This window comes from Chinchilla lanigera, unplaced genomic scaffold (assembly GCF_000276665.1).
Source record: "Chinchilla lanigera isolate Chin_1 unplaced genomic scaffold, ChiLan1.0 scaffold00002, whole genome shotgun sequence".
Taxonomy (NCBI): Eukaryota; Metazoa; Chordata; class Mammalia; order Rodentia; family Chinchillidae; genus Chinchilla; species Chinchilla lanigera.
The window spans coordinates 20,045,926-20,060,500 of record NW_004955403.1 but is presented as its reverse complement, the minus strand read 5'-3'; positions in this window follow the sequence as shown (position 1 = coordinate 20,060,500).

Here is a 14,575-nt window from a genome sequence, read left to right as displayed (position 1 = left end):
TGAGGATTCCTTCTGCCCTAAATCTTGGAACTTTCTTGTGAAAGCTGTGTAGTGTTTGCGTTCCATACTAGGTATTCAGCATTGCTTGCTTTGTGTGACAGTTTCATGCATGTGTCCTCGTCCCAAACCACAGTGTCAGACCCTTCTAAGTCAAAGATTAGTTTTAAACATTATGTTCCACTTTCCCCATATCCTTAGGCAGTGGTCTCTCAATAGAAGATGTGCAATGTACAGGAAAGAGGATGATATAAATTTATTGTGGAAACTCTGCTAATCAAATCTTCTCTTGATATTTCATCAACTTGAATTGGAGCATGTTAAAGATGCTAAAGCTCGGAGAGAAGATCAAGTCTACTTTCTCTATTTTACTGGTGATGTTACTGAGAAAGGCTGAGAAAGTAAAGTCACTCAGCTAAGACGGTGCTAGTTCTGTGACAGAATTTGGAACAGAATTCCAGTTTCACTAATTCCAGATCCAGAACTCTCTTTTCAGAATGTCGTCGATGTCAAGAGCAGTGTATGAGCCTAGGAACTAACTTCTCAGGCAGACTTTACTCTCCTTAGGTTTGTTCATTTGAATGAATGAATAAATAAATGAATGAATTCTGATAAATGCCTGAGATGCCAGACCAGTGTTCTTTGTATTATATTTATAGATGGACAGCAGTTTTATAATGCTACAGATGTATTCTGACATCAGCCAGGGGCCCTGGTAACTGATTTATAACATCCAGGTAGTCTGCATTCTTTTGAACATGTAATTTTCCCCCCATTGAATTCCATGTTTGCTAGGTTGCTCACCATGGAAGGTTTGGGAAACACATTTTCATCATTCACTACTGATACAAATAGTGCAAATCAGGTCAGTTCTTTTACATCTGCATCACACGCTGAGGAAGGGCTATTTTCAGCATTCTCAGACATGTAGCTAAGCAAGTCTGGGACTCTCTGACATTGCATATATATAATTTCTCTGCTAAACAAAGATCTCATTGAGTTGAGTTTGCTGTTCAATCACCTCTTATGTTGGATCAGGGGTATATCTGTTTAAAGCTCAGTTTCCTCATTTGTCCAGCCTCGTGGCATTTTCCCCGCAATAGAAAAGTTGCCTGCCAGGCTTGAGTGCTTTTGCTGAGACTGCTGGGAGAATTTTCAGTGAATGAGGACAATGTAGAGTTTTCATTTGTGACAGATGTTATCTCATTCCTAATTTTTGTTCAGGCTATTTTAAGGAAAAGCACCACCCTGTTTTCTTTGACCAACTTAAAAAAAAGATGAAAAGATCTTCTCAGCATGAATAATGGCAGAAAGCACATGACAATCTAAGCGTTTGAACTCTCAGACAGCTGGGGTGCCAGCATCAGAGTGAGTTTTCTTTAACAACTTCAGTGCACATGTGTGTGCGATCAGAGTAGACAGTGTGATCTTAAACAGCCCTGTGTCATGTGGAGAGTTTCCATTTCTTGACTAACTAGGCTTTGTGGATAGAAATTAGCATCCCATCGTGAACAGCAGGACCACGTACAGGGAGGACGGCTAGTGCCTTTGCCATCACTTGGGACATCCCCTGCTTTTACCTCCCCTCACTTCAGTGCTTTGGAATGCCACCTGGGCTTGGGTACCGAGAAATTCTGAAGACTTTCTAAGAGAAAAGAATCTAAAGAATCATTTAGTACAGAAAACTCGGTTAATGGTGCAGCCCCTGTGAGCACTGAGGTTAGTTAGAAGCAGACTATGTGGACTCTACCTGGGTCAGCAGCACAGGGGAAGTTACAGACACCAGGAGGAGAGGTGTGGATCTCATTGCCTTTGTTGCAGGCAGTCATGAGAGTGACAGGAACTCATGGGGACTTGTTTTTGCAGATCCCACTCACTGTCCCAAGAGCGGGCTGTGAGGCTAGATTCTGCAGTCCATCGGTGAATTTACCTTGAGATTTCATGAAGGAACAAAGCATCTAACCACTTCGAGGATTAACAGAATTGTCAGTTCCTTCCACGCTAAGTTCAGCAAAGGGAGTCAACATACCCAGTGTTGTATTACCCCTTATTTCATACAATAAGGAAAAGGTTTATACTGCAAGATGAAGTGACCGTAATGGAAGAATGAAATACTTCTCATGGAATATACCTAAATTTAGGAGAGTCCTTACATTGTCTCTCTTAAAAGAAATTTTTTGCTTCTGCTGTGAACCTGCAAACATATTCACACACAACTGTGTTTGGGAAATCACTGCTCTATGGGGAGCAACATTACAAAATTACCTGTAACCACAAAAAAACACAGTGTAGCCCGGTTCTTAGCTCATGCTTGCTGCTGGTGCTTGCTGGACTTCTAAACATTCTTGTTGGAGGCCACTTAGTACTGGCTGGAGTCTCATTCAGTAGTTTTAGTGGATGTTACTGGTGTTATCATAATTAGTTAACTTACTTAGTTAATCAACATGATTAGACCTAGGTCATGTGCTTAAGAAATAAGATAAATTTGTTATTCTCAAGGAGCTTCGAACTCTTGTTCAAGAGTTGGTTATTAAAAAAGAAAAATCCAAACAAAACAAAATGAAAAACCAGTATTCCTTTTTGTGTCATCAAGGCTCATATAGAATAAGAGCAGGAACTGTAAAATGAGCATTTGTCTATAGATCCTGAATGTAGCTTTATTGATGATTCTCTCTTCCTGCTTTTTTCTTTATAGTATTCGATAAAGCCCCATAAAATAATAACAAAGTAATGTAGAAGTTATTCAGCCAGGAAAAAATTCTCACAATGAAATTCAAACAGCAGAGTCTAATGCTGTGATTCTAATGTGATTTAGGGGCAAAAATATCCAAAAAACAAAACAAAGGAAAGTAAAAATATAAACACATACAGCCCATGCACCTTGTTTATTTGGTCAATATAATTCACCAAAATATTTATTCATTTCTTTCCTCAAGATGTCCAAAACACTGACAGCACAAACAATAAGTGAAATGAATAGGAATAAAAGAAGAGAAATCTTATTAGGATATAAATTATTCTAATATCCTTTCTGCAATGATAAAAATTAAGTAAACCCTTAACAAGTATGCGCATTACTTTGAGCTACACAGATTTAGCCATTGATTACTGGGTAAGATTTCTTTCAGCTGAATAGGTTAAGGAATTATAATCTTTGCTTTGTGTAGAAAGATATATGTATTCACAGTCTTACTCAGTGAAATTCAGTTGTTTGCAGATTTAACATGGAAAGGCTTTATATGTTACCCTTCTGATTTAGGACCTATTTCAAAGAGATATTGCTCACTGGATGAATCACTGCTTACATTCTCAAACAAAAATTAAACAGGTCTCAGGCAACTTTGTCACCATCAGATATTTGACATTGTGCTTCTACATGATGAGTACTAGATGAGTATTTTGTTAATGAATGGAAATGTGCATATAATTAATGAATTATATTAATGATCATATTCTCTTGCATTTGTATATTGCTTTATAATTTTAAAGGGATTTCACACTTACCCTCACAATAGCACTTTGAAGAAATTAACTGAGTGTGTTTGATTCTACTACAGAACTTTAAAGCCAGTGAATAGGTCCTTGCAGCCTTGCAAGCAGCAATGGCTTTGGACAGCTAGGAATGTGGCCCCACGACATCGTAAACTTTTAATATTATCATCTGCTTTTTAGCAGTCTCTTTCATGACTCTGTCACACAGTGCTTGAGTGCAGGCTGTGTAAGCATCAAAAGAAAGCTAAATAGGGGAGGTAGAGTGCAGAGGTCCCTCTGCCCTCTGTGCACACCGCATGCAATCGAAGGCAAACCCACGTGTATTAGATGTTACACACCCTTGTATGATTTGGCAAGCTCAAATTATGGCAAATAATTTTATACATCTTGATACATCAGTGAAACACAGTCCCACAAACAGTGAAAACTATGCAGCCTTGCCTTTGCTTTTGGTATAGGAATTTGAGAACACTTTTCAAGATTTAAAAAAAAAATCAATCCTTTGGTTTATCTGTGACTACATTTTTAATCGCCATAAATATATTGCTTCAAATTTTCAAATGGAATGTGTAGAGTTGCAAACAGACATTAGACTTCAAGAAATATTTGGTCATGGATCTCTACCAGACTTCTATGAAGGCTTGTCTTCCCAGAGAAACATATTCCTCACTTCACATATCACGCCTGATGCTTGTCTTTGCTTTTTGGCAGTATATACATTGTGAACAATTATTTTCAAGGATGGAGTGGATAAGGATTGAAATTAGTTCAAGAATTTCTAATGAGTATCTTGAGAACTCACTAAGAATTACAACCATTTCCATGGAAGCAGACACTGATGCATTAGTTTCACAAAATCAAAATCAAATATCCCACTAGTTATATACTTATATTGCCCTTTAAAAATATTATAATAAAAATATAAAAAATAAAGGAGGTTTTATTACTTACACAAATTAAGGATATTACACATTTTATATGCAGCTCATGATAATCCTTCTTCACTCAGTGCAGTGCAAGCAAGATAAAATGTTGGGCATCCACTGCCTAAGATGAAAACTATATTAGATGTGTGCTAGGAAATATAAATAATTAGAAAAACAGAAACAATAAGGTATATACAGAAAGCTTAGTAAATAAAATAAAAATAAGCCAGGGATCAAAATGTAGTTTAAAACATCATTATACTACTATTATTTTCATATAATCTGGAGCAGAGTTGACCCTTAAAGCAGAATTCTGCCTCCAATTAGTGTTTACTGGTGTGTATGTATGCATAAGTGGATGGGTGTGTGCATACCCAGGCACATATCATGCAATTTTCTATTCTTCCCAAAAACTAAAACATCTGGAAATTTACAATCAAAATATTGACACCAGATTTTGAGTAAAAGTTACTAAGACAGCAGCCATTTACTCAGGTGGACAGAAGTCTTTCATTTTTCTGTAGTTGGAGCCATGGATTGAACCAGTTTAATGTCAGTAAAAGTAGTCATGTGCAGTCCTTCCAGAGAATCCGTCTACGGAGCCCCACAGTGGCCCTTCATAAAACTCTCCTTCTTTCCTAAGGCTGTGGGTGACAAAAAGGCTTTCTTGAGAAATAAGAGGCAAAAACACACATGGTAACTCACCTCAAGTTCCCAGACATCCCAGCTTTCAGTTGTGTTCCAAGAACTCGGGCGCAACCCTGATAGCAATTGCAGTGAGTTCTAAGACTTATCATGGAAAAGAACACTGCAGCTTCCCTAGGCTGATGGGTGTTACACGAAGTTTGGTGCACGTTGTGTTTGTAGTAAGTATAGAGTGAAGTCCTTGACTTTGTGGTGGTTGTTGATTTGTTTTCTTGTACAGTTTTATTCATCAAACATACTTTCAGTAAAATGAGGTTACAATACACACATAGGGAGTTAGAAGAAATATTTAGTTCAGTGGACTTGGGGTTCAGGTTCCTGTTCTGCCACCTAAGAACTAAACATCTTTAGACAAATTGCTTAATCCTTGTATGTCCCAGTTTTCTCATGTGCAAATATTGACGCCAGTATTGCATCACATTTTTATGAGATGTCTATAAGAAAAGTTGTCATAAACTATACAGTAAGGTCAAAATAGGCACTATTATCAGTGATAATATTTTATAACTGTATTTTTACTATACAAGTAATATTTGTTGCAGAAGATTTTACAATTACATGAGTTGCAATAACCTGACAACACACTTGGGGGATACTTAGGTATCTGCAGATCCTGTTAAGTCTAAGGATCTGCCTTGCATTTATGGGGTTTGTAATTATTCATGTTCAGGAGCTGACTTGGAACTCTGGATTACCGGAGACCATCTATAATGCCAAAACTCCTAGGGCCACTTAACGGCTTTCACCCAAAGACTCCTCAGAAGAAAGCAACTGGCAATACCACCAATCCCATGAAAAGTATGGGGCAACTTGTGTACTGGAAAGAGACCTCTGGGGTGGAAATCAAGGGACAGAGCTCCTCTTTATTAGCTTTTCACATTCTGGAGCCTTGGTTTTCTTATAGTGAAATGACCACCTGGAACTAGATGTTCTTTGAAGTAGATTCGAGGTATAATGTTGCTCAATCTATCATTTAGGTGGGCTCTTCAGGTACCAATGGGAATAAATGAGGAAAGCAAGACCTACCTAACATCTTCTCAGGGAACTTCCCCTGGTATTTCCAGGTGCCTTCAGAATCTCGAACACTGTCACTCTATGTCACCTATGTGAGGGAGGAAGAAAACTCAATCAATGAGGATATATGGAGACAGTTTGTTTCCTGGTTTCCAGTGTCTTCATTTCTATTATTTCCCTGAATGTATGGAAAAAAACACAAGTACGGTTAGAAAGACAGCAATGTGAATTAGATGCAGATTTTTTTTACTCCCAGGAAGCTAAAAGATAGATAATTGGGTAGAAAAGTTGGGGCTAAACGAGAGGGAGAAGGACAGAGAAGCAGTTGTTGTTGGGAAGGGATCACAATTCTTGTTTTCCTCTGAAGGGAAAAAAAGTATGTTTCAAGGTATTTAAATGTTGCTTCAAACACTGGATTTTAGACTATATAAACCCCTAACAACGTCCTGGAATGAAATATTCTTACATAGAGTATTTGAATGCTAATGTGAAGATTTAATTCTAGGGTTCTTCAATCCTAAATCAGCAGCAGCTACTACACTGGTTAAAGCAAGTTTTTATAAGGGACTTGGACATTGCCAGCATTTGCCCATTTAAGGCAATTTACTGAAAATTTAGGTCAGATCTCATAATAACTCAATAAATAGAATTTTTTTTATCTGTTTGAACTTGTTTTCAAGATCTTCTCTTTCAGAAAGTTGTGCTAGATATTAAATATGATCTGTCAAAAGTGGTTTTGCTTTTACTTTAGTGTAAGAACAGTATAATCAGGCTCTGAAAGACCTGGAAGCTTAACAATAGTGGTATTAAAAATGAATTCTTAAAAGCATAAGAAATCTTTAAAAAGTGAATTTCTTTAGAACATAATGAAATACAAGTTGAAAGGAAACTTGCCAAAGTGACACAGCTCTTACAATATTACTGGAATAGTCTTCCTGACTGAATCAGTAATTCACTATCTATTTTTTTAATTAAAGAGAAGCTGATGCACTGACATTAAATACTACACAAATATTCTGGTTATTTAATAGTAATTTATTGTAGTTTTACTGGAAATTTTCTCCTTTTAGTTCTTAAAAGGTTTTATAGGCTCAATTAGCACCTTTGCTTCTAATAATCAATATTGATTTTACTGCATTCATTTTAGATTTTAAAAATTTCACCTGGAACTCAAATCTTAACTGTTTTTGAAGTACTGTAACATATCTCATTAAAAAAACAGCCTAATTGAGTAGACTTTTGTTGCCATCTGGAGAATGATAAATTTCCGTTTATTCAGTTTGGAATCTTTATTCAGAAAATAAATTACAGTTCTAGGCATTATAAGTTTTTCGCATTTTGAACTTTTGGCCAAACATTAAGCAAGAATGTGTGTATCATTTTCCAGTAACTCCCTAAAGCTGGGTAGCACTGGTTATTTTTAATCATATTGTATATTCTGTGTTCAGCCTATTTATCTCTGTACTTCAATATACTTGGTGTGTGCAGGAGATGATTCTCCTACTGACAACTTACATTGATTTTGCAAGGCACATTAGCTGACTGGGGACCTCAGAGGTGGCCCCAGTGTTTTAAGATGTTCTTCTGCAGAGATCAAGATGCAGTTGGGATGATTCTTGTTCATTCAGTAATCTGTGACAGTAAGCTGGAACTATTTATATTATCAGTCCTCCCCCAATATGCCTGGCTTTCTCTGACATGGGACCCACTGCACTTGGAATATAAACACTTTACAAAAATATCTCCATTAAATCCTGGGTATTTTGTTTACATATTTCCTGTGATCTTGTATGTGGGATTCAATTTCATCTTCTTTTGCCATGTTTGGTCGTTTTTAGCACTCAGTGACACAGTAGGAGGAAATGAACAGGGTTTCTGAGGACTGCTTTTCCAGTCATACATTTTACAAACATTTGTGCTACCTTGAGTTGGCCAGGAAATGTCTGCCGCCACATTAGTGATGTGATAATGGGCTTCACATATCACCTGGACGTTAGTAGAATGAAATCACTTATTGCTCCTGAAAGCAGCTTTGTTCTTAGCGGTGTCCTGAAGGGACCGTTACAAACGCAGTGGATGTGCTATCATAGAGGTTAAAATCAGAAATAACCTAAGCTCCTCTTTACCACTGGTGTGTGTGTGTGCGTGTGCACGCACGCACGCGTGTGTTCCATCTTTATCTAATGGACCCACTGATATTTAATAGAAATGACCAAAATCCAGCTCTTTTCACAAAGTGCTTCTGAGTCTACAATCTGCTCTGCTCTTGACATGCAAAACTTCTAATGATGGGGGACCTCTAACTCACTGCAATAGCCCATTAAAGGTGCAACTTTATTCTCTCATAACAGCCTTGTAATGGGATCAGCAGACATACCTGCAAACTTTTCCCTGAGCTGTGCAGATGTGGCCATAAAAGAGTCATATATGCTATTGTGTATTTTCTACTTTCCCTAGAAAAGGAATTCGTTTCCTGATGATGGCAGAGTGGCTGCCGTATAAAATTTCCTACAGGTGCACACTCACTTAAGGGAAAGCCAGTCTGTGAAAATCAGGAACTGCAAAATGTGAATGATTCTGGGTCACCACTAATTTCATAAAAGTCATTTGCTTTATAAAAGTATTAGCCGCAGAATTCTATAAATAAAAGGCTTCTCCAGTGAATTTATGATATTCTTTAATTAATCAAAATTAGATGCACAGGTATTTTTCAGATAGAAAAATGTCACACAAATTAAGACGAATATTATTTAATAATTTGCTTTGTGGTATTTTTGGTTCAGAAAAACTTTAAACTGCAAATTGATTTGCTGTACAACAGATTTATTTAAAAATCAGGTACATATATTTTTCCTGAAATAAAAGCAGGCTTTGAATTATTGTTCACAAAAATAAAAAGTGTGGTTTCTAAAATTTGGTTTTGAGTTTTTAACCTATTTCTCTTCTGAGGAACATGGGCTTGTGAATAGCGTACATTCTTCATATCACATTCAGTGTCTAATCTGGTTTTTCTAGCAATCACATGGATAGGTGTAAACAGATAAATAGTCACCATACACCATTGATTGCCATGGCTCATTTTTCATCTTTTGAAATAAAAGCCCAAGAGAATTTTTGTCAGGATAAATTGGACATAAAAAAAGTTCTCTTTTGAAGTGGATACTTTGAACATGGCAGATTTGTGGGGAATTTTCTTTTGCCTTTGACTCCTTTTTAAGATCTAGAAGGCTCTACAAAATTGGAATTTTAGTATATGACTATAAAGAGTGTTTATCTGACCCTGAATTAAAGAAGTGCTTTTGAGCTTGGGCTGGGATTGTTTTAGTTTTTGCAATTTCAGATATATTATCAGGTTTAACAATAAATTTAGACATTATAAATTAGTTGACATTCCCTTAATTAGCCCCAGCTACATTCCTATACAAAAAGCTAAAATATGAATACTTTCATTTATTTCCACAAGCATCTAATTACATTATTATCTGAAATAATACCTCCCTAACGATTCTTTGAACAATACTGCCTATGTTTTCTTCCTCTGCAGACTTTTTAATAAATAACATAGTCTACATCAAAACAAACAGTACATTCAGCAAGTATGATACAGAGAAGGACAAGTTGGAGGAAGCAAATGAACTAAAGCTTTGTATTCATAACAAGCTTCTAGACCCTCTTAATGTGGAATTCACAATAGATGTGTACATTGTTCATTGGAGTATTTTAATATTTCTTTCACATAATGTCATCCATCAAATACCCAAAGAAGGCAAATTACAAAGCATCTAAAGAAGTCCAGAAATACTGAGCTATGTACTATAGCATCACAGGGATAAAATATACAGTGAATAATTACTGATAATGCTACTAATAAATGAAACACAGTTGCTAGATTACTGATCATATTAAAAACAGGCCTTTTTATTAAGGTCGAAGAAGAAAGAGCCTATCAATTCTGGTCTATCATCCTTACTTAAAACAAAAATAAAACAACTCTTGTAGCAAATCCCTCTAGACATTTTAAATCCTACATAAGATATACCAGAATTAAAGAGCATTTCATGAGCTTTTGGATGGCACAACGATAGAATTATTACCCATTGTATTATAAGAAATGGTTTCCCCTCTTGTCCAGGTCTCCCCAGTGCCCGAGTCAATGTCTAACTCCTTCCAACAGCTTACAGAGACTAGCAGTGTGGCTTTCTTTTTTTAAAGGAATTCTTCTGTTCAGAGAATTACATTGCATCAAGGTAACATACGTTGCTCTTTAACACAAGCTTCTTTATTTTCCTCAATTCAGTTTTTTTCCATACTTATTTCTTTAAGGACTACTTAAATTCACTTAAAAAAATCCTCATACGTGCTGCATGTCATGGACCCATGGGCATAAATAACATGATGTGAATTCAAATACACACCCTTTTCCCATTCGTTTCTATTCTCAGTGCCAACTTTAGCTCAATAAACAATGACCTTCAGCTTAGTATGAAGGAAGTGGCTGGTACATAATGCACGGAGTGGTGCCCCTCCAAAGAATGGAACTCTTCAGAATGGCCAGGATTGAAAACAGAGCTGAATCCCTGAGAGCAGGACACGCAGGGGATTTTCAAATTTACCTGCACTGATCACAACTGTAGCTGAGTTAGGGAAATCATTTCAAGCCCAGTTGTGCTGCTTATTTTTAAAAACTAGGAATAAGCCTAGAAGATATTCATGAAGTGAGAGCTGGAATAACCATAGAACTGAAAATGAACTGAGATGGTCTAATTCATTTCTTATTGCACATAACCCTCAGTTTGTCCAGCAAGAAAATAGAAGCAATAATCCTTTCCACATTTCTCAAAAGCACGTTTCAAGGATTCAAGAATTTAAGGTGGCAAAGGATCGAATCCAGCACTCATTCTAACCAGCAAGGCATCATACCGGTATTCTGGAAGAGTTTATTTATCTAATTCCCAACTGACTTGCCCTCAGAGAGTTAGTACAGCATCCACAGTGACAAATTTACTCACCATCAATGAATTGCATTAGTTCCATTATTTGTGAAGCAGTTTCCCATCTGGGAAGAAAGTTGCAGTATAAATCTCACTCTTTTCAGTATGTTGGCTAGGGAGGATTAATCCCTAAAAAATGGATTAATCTTTTATGAGCTGAGAAAGTCAGGTTTTCTCTTTTATTAATTTGCTAAGTATTCTCTGCCCCATGAATTTTAATACTGTGGAAATATGACAGGTGCAGAGGATAAGGACAAAGGAAAAGAGGTGGGCTCTTCTTGGGAGGTTTCTAGTTGCACAAGATTTGGGATTGACTTTGGTTTAAGACAGGGGCCCAGAGTTAACAACTAGAAGAATCACTTTAACTGAGAATTCCAGGTCCAGAAGCATCTCAAAATTTTAGAACATTCAGCACAGTCTCAGCGTTCCAAGAAGCAGTCTTCTCTTATGTCAGGTGTATATACTTGGGAGCCCCAAAGACCTGGATCAACCCATAGTGTCACCAGTGTTCACTGTTTGACTTTGGCCAAATTAATTTCAGTTCTTTGAGCCTAGGTGATATTTTCTGTAAAAGGGGAGTGAGAATAAGAGCACATGAGAGGGTTGTGGTAAGATAAAAAAGATGATGCATGTAAAGCTCCTAGCATTGCACACTCGTGGTCATTGTCAGTGGTGGCCTTGGACGGCCTGCTCACAAGTGTGACCCAGTGTTTCCATTTGGCTACAAAAGGTGTCTTAAATGCTCTAGGAGAGTCCACTAGACATAGTTCAACTCGCTGATATACAAACAGTGAGCCATAGACAATTTTGCTGAATCCTATTGGTATATCCTGCCCAGTGGTTTTGAATCTTATTCTGGTGACTGACCTGACACCGTTCATCCTTTCCTTCCTTCCTTCCTTTCTTCAGAAAGCATGGAGTTAGGCTGCGGATTCTGGACAGGACCCTGAAGAAGAGAACTGAGAGTCTTTGTCCCCTGGAAAGGTAAAGCATATCTGTACATACAGATGAGCTAGTAATGAGTGCCATATACTTCAATTATTTGATAATAGTATTAGCATTGAGGGTTCTACAAGGCCAAGCACTGTGCTAAGAGCTTTATGTAAGTTATCTCATTTAATACCAACACAGAGATGGTCTATTCTCTTTGAAGACTTACTCCTTTGCTACCATGTCTCGATGGTCACATGCAACTGCATTTATTAGCAGGCGTGATCCTTTATACTTTTATCACAAATTTCCAGTTTACAAACAGATGTTACATGTTTTACCAAAAAGAACTTAGGGTTCTCATTTGCATAACCCTCTATGGGAGGTCACCAGTCTCCCTGTTTTGCTGCTAAGGAAGCTGAGCCTTGGCCAGGTCACCCCACTGAAGAGTAAAGCTCAGTGTGGCTTGCACGCAGGACCTTTGATCCAAATAAATAATGAAATCATTGTTAGTCTCTTAAAATTAGAATAATGTACTTTACTCAACAAAAGCAGATCAGTGACTTTGATCTTGATGGATAAACCATTACACCATCCCTCGGAAGCCAGGCTATTTCTAGCTCTTTCAGCCAACATCACTGAAAGTCTCTCCAGTGCTGAGCATTGTCAGGGAGGCAAAAATAAATAAGACGCAGAGTCTGGCCTTAAGGAACTTATTTGAAAGGAGGAATTAACATCTTCAATCAAGGCCAATAAATTATAACAATAGTAATAATGGCCTTAAAAGAAGGGTTGGAGATCAGGGTATGGAGAAAGCTTTTGTGGCTAGTTTGCAGACCCTGTCAAAGGAGACAGCTGTCTTTGCAGGGGATGAAGCATGTGTCAAATAAATTGTTGTCTATTTTATCTTTTCTACCAGTTGTTTTGTTTTCACAGACACAACATATAGTATTTTATAAACTCAAATGAAAGATTTTACACCCCCAATGAAAACACTTGAGGTTCATATTTTCAGTTTTCTATATTTAATATTTCATTCATTTTAAAGCTATTCTGTGCCCTTTGACTGCCGCATTGAAAATGCCTCTGAGTAATGCACTTATGCAATTTCTCTTTAAGAAAAGATGCTGGGCCTGTCTTTCAGATGGTCATTCAGTGATACAAACCTGTAGGACTGAGATAAATTGCTCCTGGAAATATTTTCCTCTTGGAAAATCACAGATGAGAGTAAATGAGACATTTTATATATATAGTAGCAAACAGTCATAGGTACATTTCATTTTGAAAAACCCATCTGTCTTGCAACCCAAACAGGGTTTGACACTGCAGAGGGACTGCAGCACTTCAGGACATGGGGAAAACTAGGGACACACGCCTGAAGCCAAAGAGCTTGCTACCTTTTTAACATTTGGTTATATGTTTAAAAGCAAACATATAATTAAAACTGTAATTATGTCTCTTGATCTGTGTGATCACCATGCTTTGCAAAACATAACTTGGATATCCCAGCCCCCCATTTAAGTATAACTACAGCTTTTATAACAAAAGAACCAGCAAAGCTCTTTGCCAGGATTAGAATTTTTATTGATATCATTATAGCTAAAAGTTTGAACATGATGGGAATAATGACTCTGGTGTTTTTCAGTACCTTATTATTCATTTTACATCTTTATGTCAGCTATGTGCTCAAGCCCACAGAGTCTGTGATATTTAAATTAATAATGTACATTTAACTATGGCCATTAAAGCAAAGAGCTAATTAGGTCCCCGCTTGCTGGCTGGCAGTGTGATGCAATGGGTGAAATGCTTTGCGCTGATAGCTGATGCTGCCAGCAAAATGTGAATTGAGTTCACTTGAGATTAAACAGCCTGTAAGATTCCAAAGGAAGGGAAAATAAAAAGTGCCTCGTTTCCTTTTTCTAAAAAAGAAGATTCCACAAAGAGATGCAAAGAGCTCCTCAAGCAATGGAGAGGAAGATTTCTGAGATGTTGTGCAATCATTTTGTGATATTCATTTTGTGCTTTTCCTCCAAGCACTCTGTGGAGATGCAGTGTTTTGGGGGCATCAGCTAGGCTATGTGCCTGTCCCTATGATTTCCCAATCTAAGCCAGCAAGGCAAATAAGCTGAACTTTACCCGTTTGTAAACACCTCTTTCAGATAAGCCCTAGCATTTAAAAAACAACTATATTATAAAAAGGTTAAAGGCATCCCTGTTTGCCATACTTCTCATTTCAGAAAACAACCTGAATATAGGCAGCAGAAACGGACAGGAGAGGCAAAATAAGGCTTATTTCAAATTCAGATGAAGAGACTGTCCTAGAACTTCTAGAAGCAGAAAAATAGTGCAGCAAGATATAAATGGCATCAGCACACACTCCATTTCACAGAGGGAAGTCTGATGATATTTGGATACAAAGCAAGGGCTTTTTCTACCGTGTTTCCTTCTTGAACCACGTCTGCTCGCAGCCCCTCTGGCTGACTTGCTCACCACTGCAGATCAGTGAGAGCTGCTCCTAGG